Raw genomic sequence first — 8,818 nt, forward strand, 5'->3', positions numbered from 1 at the left:
GTAGGCAGATACAAAGGAAAATTTCAGCTGGATATACAGCCCCTTTTTTTGCAAGAAGGCGCTAAGGGCTCACTAGTGGCGGGATAAGTAATCACCACTCTGCTTATGCTGCCAAAATTCACTTAGGCTATAGCATGACCTGCATGCAAAACCAGCCGTGAAATAGAAATGAGGCGCTCAAGGCAGGCTCAGGCATTAGCGCATACGCTTCAGTTCTGCTCCGAACCACTGCAATGCTCCAAGCGCGCAGCAGTCTCAATCTGCCCACTGTAACTGAAGGTGAAGCCCGGAACAGCGACTGTCATAGCTTCAGCTATTAAGACTCCTTAATGAAGGGTCTAGCAATAACCCAGGCTTAACTAGTTCTTTCACTGCCAGGGCTTCAAACATAATAAACCCCTTGCACATTCCTATAGTGTTTTCCAAAGAGCTCACAGCATGAGGTTACTAGCATGACGCTACATGTGCATTCATAGCCTTGTGAGGCAGGTATTAGTCAACTATTTCTTCTTTTTTTTTTTTTTTTTTTTAATTTAAATACAGATAAAAAACTGAGGCAGAAAGCTAGCAAGCGACTTCCCTGTGGATATGCAGCTGATTACTGGCATATAAAATCCAGTTCTTCTAGTTTCCATTCCTGTCATCAGCCAAAAGGCTATCATTATGAAGAAAGAAATTAGTCTGGTCTTATAAATAGCATTTGAATACAGGCCTTCCTAAAATATTTGCAAGCAGTTGACCTTAAACACAAGCAGAGCAGCACGGGTAGCCTGGGGCTCCAGTCACTGACTTGCAATATCAGTAGACCGGGGTTCTTATCCCTTTGCTGCTCTGAACTTCTCCAGCACCTAAATCCAATATAAACTGTGTAACAGATCAGACAGCAATTTGATTTGACCACTTCTGGCAGGTTGCGGCTCAGCATACAAAGAAACGGGAACCTTGCTCAAAAACACAGATAACATTCCTCCAAAACATTCAGGTGGCTGGGGGAAAAAAGGAAAATAAACAACAAGCTTTAGCCAGCAAATTATTGCCTACCTCACTAGGATGCACTAAACAATCCTTGCCACACTGAGGGAAATCTCTCTACAACATACAGTCGCAATCCCAAATACAAAAAAGGTCCCCAACACACCTGAAATTTGGAGCATTTGGCTAAGTTGACATATAGTGAGCCCTCAGATTTTTAAATTGCCCCTGTTGTACACCACACATTTATTTGCAGCTTCTGCAGCTCTTTACAAATTAGATATCCTTAATTTATGACATGTTCATATGGTACCCCAAAGAACAAGATAAAACTACTAATACCTGCAGCATTCCTAGACTGTACTTCTTGCAACATGAAACCAAAGAAGCTGCTAAATTCACCTTCTCTAAAAGTCCAACCTGAGTTGAAATTAAGTACTTTGGGGGGGGGGGGGGGGGGGCAGGGGGGGAGAAGGAAGACCTCCAAAAAAATACAAAGTTGAAAAGTACAAAAGCAGAGTTAAAGTAAACAAAGTAAAAATAAGAGATTTTGTAGTACAAAATCATTCCAGTAGTTACTCGTTTATTCTAATTTTGTTAGAATTTTGCATTACCACCATCTACTCACTTGGGTCATCATCAAGTCCTGAACACACAACCTTTAAAACTGGAACGGGAGCTCTCCCACACCAGGAACGACCGAAAACGGAAAGCTTGCCGTTTTCTCTGTGGATCCTGCTACAGATAAGGGCACTGCACAGAAATTTACACAAACAAGTCTGAGAAACAGTAGCTCAAACTGAACATCTCTGGTTGGAACATTTCTGGTTTCTATTCTTCACTTTAAGAGCAAAAAGTAGTTACAGGTAGGATAGCCATAAAACTCTTTTTTCCCCCTCAGACTATGAAAGCATGAGCCTCTATCACTTCAGCTAAAGGCTCAGGACTTTTAATACAAAAGCAGCAGGAGAGTCAAAAGTCACTGTGTTCTCCAAAGGATGACAAAACTCATTGCATTAGTAATGCATTAAAGCAGCATCCGACTGTGGCCAACTGGACGAGACCCGACTCTTTAACAGAGACTCAGTTTCCACCCTAGCTCACATTTAGGTCTCAATTATCTTATCTGCTCTGCCACTCGCATACTTTCCAGATAAGAAATGTTTTCCCCTCTTCTGAAAGAGGCTTAAAGTTAAAATTGAAATTACAACCAATCCATGTTAAGATTAAAAAGTGTTATAAATTTAAATTCATTCGAGACTATACTTTTCTGAAGAGTTTATGTGCAGGTTAAAACTGGTATCCAGAGTCCGTTTATGTGATAGAGTGAGTTTTTAATAACAGTAGTTTATTCTGTAGGTGAAAAGGGAATATTCTCTTAATTTCTGTTTAGTCAAAAAGTTTAGGTCATTGAGCAGTTCATCTAAAGTTGAGAAACTGCTTAAGAGTGGGGAGGGGAAAAAAAAAAAAAAAAAAAAGCTTGTTTTCCTCTTCTAACCTATGACTAAGAATGAGGCAAGTAAAGGGAGGATCTAAGATCCTGAAGGCGATGGTAACAAGAAGTCATTAGTTAATTCCTTCAACTACAGATAATGCTTCCTTTTATTAAGCAAAACAGTTGTTCATGATGCCATAAATATTTTTTTCTTATGGATACAGCATACTCAATTTTTATCTGCACCAGTCAAAATGAGTCAAAGGCTCAAGCAGCACTGAAGTGAAAGCTTCTATCCCAAAAGTAGATTGACATAAATCAAGCGAGAAGCAAATAAGACTCATCTGATATTTTTCACACACACAAAAAGACTGAGAAAATGTATATATTCCTTCTAACTGCTCAGATGTTTACAGATCTAGTTTATCCTTGGGTTAACAAAAATAGTATCAAATCTGGATTAGAATTTCTTTCACCAGTGATGATAATGTTTACAAGTCTGTTAGAGTGAATTTTTGGTAGAAAAAGCAAATACAAATGCAAACACCACTCTAAGGTTCAAGTGAAGGTTCCTGTATATTGTTTAAGTCCCTTTTGAGGGGCAGGGGCAGAGGGGGAAAGGACTTCTCTGAAACAAGAACTGGAGCTGTGCTACTTCCAAAACCCCATGCAACTATATTTGCATAGAGTATATCAACTTTCAAGACCCTTATCACTAATACTATGAAAGCCTAGTCAGCAAGCATCCAACCGAGCGGCACGTTTTGGCGAGTAAGACAGGAGGAAAGGCATCCATCTACACATTCTTAATACCTCTGCTCCCCATGTAAGGGGGAAAGGATTTCAGTTTTTAAGTCCTCATCCAAAAGAACAAGACTGACCTGTGGGAAAATAAACACCCCACTGGATGGCTGGAGGGCTATATGAACTAGCAGGACAGAGCTGCTGAAACAATGCATTCAAACCTGTTTCAGTCTCAGAAATCACATCTTTTTAATGAAACATCCTAAGTGCATACATTTTCTCCAGTGTAACAGATGTACATAATTTTTGGAAGAAAGCTGTTTTAATTTAAAGGAATTCTTTGAAAAAATTTACCACTACAACACAGTGCAACCAATAACAAAAGCAGCAGCCAGAGCTGTTTACAAAAGCTTTCTGCTTAGTGTTAGACTAAATCTCCAAACTCTTTTCACTATGTAATAAATCACAAACAAATCAAATCACAAATCAAACATTTAACATTTTTCAGCAGTACCATATGCTACGTACCCACATATGCTCCTTTACAAGGAAGGAAAACATCATCTCAACGTGAATCATCAGTGACTACACTCTTAAATCTGGCTGAAACACTCACAATGTTCAAGGGCAACCCTAAAGAAATCTGCTCAATTTTATAACAGATTCTGTGCAAGAGAATCTCAATTTGTTTAGTTAAAGGGGAGGGAGATTTAATGTAGGACACAAGCACACTATTTGCATCTCTCCAGAAGTAGACTCAGCACGCGCACTATTTGGCACATATTCATCAATTCCAATCTAATAAAGACATCCTGCTCATAAAACGATGATAGTATCTGGTAGTCATAACACCTTTCATCCTAAACCGCTTAACCCATGTGAAAATGCACTCACTAAGTACAAGATTCATCCCCCCCAGTGCTGAAAAGCAACCGGTTACTCTAGGACACGGCCTCCATCACGCTCCGTATCACAATAACAGTTTGCAAGAAAAGTTAGAAGAAAAATAAAACCCACACAACAAAAAAACTCCCAAACATATATGGAGTTTTAGGCTAGAGAGAAATGTAGGTAGGCAGCGTATAGTTTCCTCAGCTGGTATTTAGCCAGGACTCTGGGGTTAACGTTGCTACAATTAGAGCGACACCTGCTCAGCTCGCTCTTCCCAGAGACAGTACAACCAGCAGCAGAGACGCTTGCCCAAAAGCAAAGTCATGAAGTTGTTTCACAACCAAAAGCCTGACACGCTAAGGTCACCGTTTACTCTCCCTTTCAGGAATTCCTCAGTCTCTCAGGTAAGCCTCAACAGAACGACAGTCAAAACAAGGGGGTGCAAACAGAGGGAATTTACCATTTCAAAACTTTGAAGATGACCTGATGAAGACTAGCTCATCTGAACGAGCTATCCTCTCCAACTCTGCCCAATTAGCCTGTATTATCTAACTAAGCCTAATTATACTACTGTTTAGAAAGATAAATTGAAATCAATATGCTGGACAAACTGTGAGAACGTCCTTATTTGAAAGTTTTTTGTAGCTAAGCAGTAAGGCATGCAACTGCGCGTTCCCACATAACTATTGGTTTCACTAAATTTAAAATAAACCAGAGTCCATTTTGACCTAATATTCAGGGTGGAGAAAAAGAGTAATTACATCAACATCAGGCTATTACCTGTTCAAGGGCATAAGTGCTTACTTCATTAACAACTCAGGCAAACTTGTTCTGTAAGCTCCCTATATTAAATCTGAAATTTCCCTGTCCCTACAAATTAATGCAAGAATTTCTAACAGAGGGAAAGCCCAGTAAGACAATGCAAACACAAGGATGAGTATATAAACAAGAAAACTTCCAAACAGTTCAGAAATGCATTCTTCGCCATCCTCAGTAAAAAAAAAAAAAAAAGCTTATTCCAAGCCAGCAAGACACCCTAATTTCAAAGTAACCTCTTTGAATTAATTCAAACAAGTTTTGTTATACTAGCACTACTCTACATTTCTTCAATGCGAGAGCAAGACTATGAATCTTTACATATACTTTTTCTATTCCCAGCATGAAGGAAGAATTAAAGACCTAACATACATTTCCACAGAGCGGACAATATACTTAATATTAAAAGCACTGTTCTTTAATGCTCTGAACTGAGGCTTCATACAGACCCAACAGAAGCTGCCACACTATCATAAAGAACTAGGAGGGCATTCGAACTCAGCTTTCCAACATCCTTCAGCAGCTCAGGAGGTGGAAGACCACACCCAATTAATTTACTTTAATTTCTATTTCAGCTGTCCTCCTCCTTAATTAGGAACCGAGGTTCACAGATTACAGTTCCGGACATGCAGTACCCCATGATGATTTTTAATGGTGCAGACTGCACGACTGAGCTTCATGCGCTATGATATAGCTACTCAAATGCAGCAGACTACTAAAACGAAAAGTCAGTGTGTGCTGTCGACATTAAAAATAGGATGAGATCTAGATTTCCTTCTTTTTACCCAAAACGTCTACCGAAACTTGGATTCATCAAATCAATACTTTGTAAAGTATGTTTCAAATTAAAATAAATATACCACAGTGATTTCAGAGAGCGATAAAGCCAGTGTCAGGAAATCCCACCCTTGCGAGAACTAATGAACAACGCAATTGCAGAACGTTTGTTACATAGCACTAAGCCAAAGGCAATCGAATCATTCTGGTTTAATCAATGGCCTTCAAATAAGGAAGTAGTTTGAAAATGAAACAGCATAAAATAAAATGATTCTTTTTTGGTTTACCTTTTTTGATTTCTTTTCCTGCTGGGTAAACACACATCTATTAAAAAGATGAGCAAATAAAAATCTACTTCTTGAACATCTTCGATATCAAACTTGTACTTTTATCAACAAACTCTGTTGCAAATGCTGCAACTGAACCATGGAAAGGTTGTTAGAAGAACCTGAATTCTTTCTTTAAAGAAGTTTGTTCTTTTCTTCAAAAGTTTTTTTTCCCCTTATATAAAAAATATTAAGCTTAAACACTAAACATTTTTCTGTGAAATCAACAAATAAATAAAATTGAAAGTGTTTCACGAACACCTCCTCCCCATCCTTTTCTCATAATCTGAATGCTGCAGCATTTTGAGGCTGCAGAACGACCTGGAACAAAGATCAGTAAACAGGGGAAACAACTAGGCTGTGTTCCTGGTCCAAACTCACTGATCCCACCCTTTGTGTAGTGAGCTTCGCTGACATTAACACCTCTCTTCTTCCCAGCCATAGGGTTTCCTGAACAGCCTATGTTTGCCCAGCAAATTCCAAACTAGCTACATGCACTTCTTTTTTTTTTTTTCCCCTTAGACAGAAACCAGCTGACTAGTCAGAAGAAGGGACAGAGCTCAGTTCTGTTAACAGACCATCCCCTTTTGCAACATATCGTGAAAAATAAATTTAGCAACAGAAGACTGTTGGTACAAGACAGCTATTTACAATACATAAGCAGAAATATCTCATCTTTAAAAATTATTTCATTTGCAAGGATCCTTTGTTACCTCTGTAACTCTGCGTTAAAAGCGAGAGGGATGTACAGAGAGCCACTATAGGTGAAACACACACAAAAGAATTAGTTTGCAGTCTGAAAACCCTCCTATTGGGAAGATGGAAACAACTTAGCTCAGTTTTCCTCAAATCAAATGCCAAAGAAAATGAATCATCCATCACATAACTATTGGGTAAACAAAAAAAAAATCTTCATTTGACAACCTCCAAAAATAAATTAACACATATATTAATACACATATGAACAGTCTGCAGCCTCATAGTGGATGCATAAAGCACTAAGATGCCAAACATTTTGTATTAACTTCAAGGTTTCAAAAAAAGAGTTTGTCGACAAGTATTTACACTTAAAACACTACCTATATTGTTACATTACTCTTTGAGAAGTCAGAATTAGCTAGCTGCCAGAAATAAAGTTTGGAAGACAAACAAAACAGAGGAGAAAGAGCATGGCGTAGTATTCTCTGCACCAATAATCCATTACCAGTACAGAAGCACCAACACATGTACATGTGCTCCACCACATTTTGTACCAGTTTTACTATGCTAATGACCACTAGCAAAATAAGCTACAGTACTCTAAGTGGTGTAGTTGCTAGTAAAGTTTCGTTCAAAAAAACGTAAGCAGACCTTGGAGAACAGATCGGAAGCCATTTATTCTCACCCAAACACAAGCACTGAAAGCTGCAGCCAGGAGCGCGAGTCCCCCGCTGCTCCCTTACCCCGTGAAGGTCTAATCACGTCCTGCACCGTGGAACAGCTTCAACAGGAGAGGCAAAGAGCGTCCCCGCGTCCGTAACTGAACTGCTTACATCTTCCTGCCTAGGCCACTATCCTGTTAGGTGGGTAACGTGATCTGAAACCCTCTTGGACAGGAAGTGGAAAGGAAGACAGGTCTCACATAGCTTCTTTTCCTGTGGGGCTTCTCTGCAGCAAGGGAGGCCGTACCAGTACCACCTGGTTTGCCATTTTTAAGAAAACATGGCAGCTGCCACTAGCCCGCGTGCAGAACGGGTGCGTACTCCACGCACCCACGAGACCAGCGCGCGGCTGCTAGAACGCAACCGGGGGAAAACACCCTGCTTGCAGATAGCAGCAACGGCTGGGCACGAACTCGGCCCTGAGCTGCTCGGCTCTGCCAAGGCTGAGTAAGCAACCACAGGAAAACTTGGATGCCACCAGGGCTACTCAACGGCTACTAAAGTTTTACAAGCGTTATAGTTATAGGATTAGGTAGTTAATTCTGCCTACTTTCCTGTGAAAAGTGAAAAGTGAGGCCCTAAATTCAATTATGCACGTATACATATGCATGTGCGTGTCCGTGCGCATATAGGCATATAACCACCAGAGATCTAAGAGCCCAGCACTTGCTTCCAAAACACGCAGGTGGCTCCTTCCCTCTCCCCGCTCCACAAATAAGACCACTGCTAGACTATGCTTAGCACCTACCGTAAATGACTTCTGGACGTCATTAAAAGAACAGGGGCGTCTTCCGCTAAAACCGAGACAGCGTGCTTAAGTTTCAACCCCGTTTACAGAAAGCGGGCGGGAGCGAAGCTCCCCTTTCCCCGCGGGCTCCACTAAGCCCGCACGAGTGCCGCTCAAGTTACGCGCTCGCGAGCGGACCGGTCTGAACGGGCAAGTGTCACCCGCCCCGGCCGGGACAGCGCTGCCGGCACACGGCACCGCCGCTGCTCCCCCCCTCTCCCGCCAGAGCCGCCTCCGGCCCCGGGGAGAGCGCGGCCGCCGCGTACCAACACGCGCCCCGGCGCCCAGCGGCGGCCGGAGCCTCCCGCGCCCCTCTGAGGGCCGCAGCCCCCCCTCCCCCCGCCACCGGGCGGGCCACGCGGCCGGTGCCAACGGCCGCCGCCCTCACCTGGCGCCGGGAGGCCGGTGGCGGCGGCGGCGGGCCACGTCCGCGCCGCCCGGGAGGGCTGGAGGGAGGCTGCCGCCCCGTCCCCGCCGCTTCCTGCCACGGCCCCGCCGCCGCCCGACGGTGCGGCCCCCTCCCGCCAGGCGCGGCCAATCGCGCCGCCGCCTCGGCGCTCGACTGCGCGGCCTGCCCGCGGAGGCTCGCCCAGGGGCGGGGAGGACTGGGGGCTGGGGAGGGAAGCATATCGGTGCTCGGCTACGCAGC

At 42.9% G+C, this 8,818-nt stretch overlaps 1 protein-coding gene across 15 annotated transcripts in view; it reads right to left on the bottom strand.

Annotated features, from left to right (window-relative positions):
- TAOK3 (TAO kinase 3) overlaps window positions 1–8,705 on the bottom strand; it is a 99,188-nt gene extending 90,483 nt beyond the window's left edge. For 7 of the 15 annotated variants that reach the window (XM_068911472.1, XM_068911468.1, XM_068911470.1 and 4 more), the window contains exon 1: window positions 8,558–8,692. The gene's annotated coding sequence lies outside the window, so the exon portion shown is untranslated. Of the gene's footprint in view, window positions 1–7,403; window positions 7,558–8,130; window positions 8,177–8,557 lie in introns of those variants that run through there. The other 8 variants (XM_068911458.1, XM_068911464.1, XM_068911457.1 and 5 more) reach the window with 5 other exon arrangements.
- Between the last annotated feature and the right edge of the window lie 113 nt (window positions 8,706–8,818).

Source organism: Struthio camelus, chromosome 17, assembly GCF_040807025.1.
Source record: "Struthio camelus isolate bStrCam1 chromosome 17, bStrCam1.hap1, whole genome shotgun sequence".
NCBI lineage: Eukaryota > Metazoa > Chordata > Aves > Struthioniformes > Struthionidae > Struthio > Struthio camelus.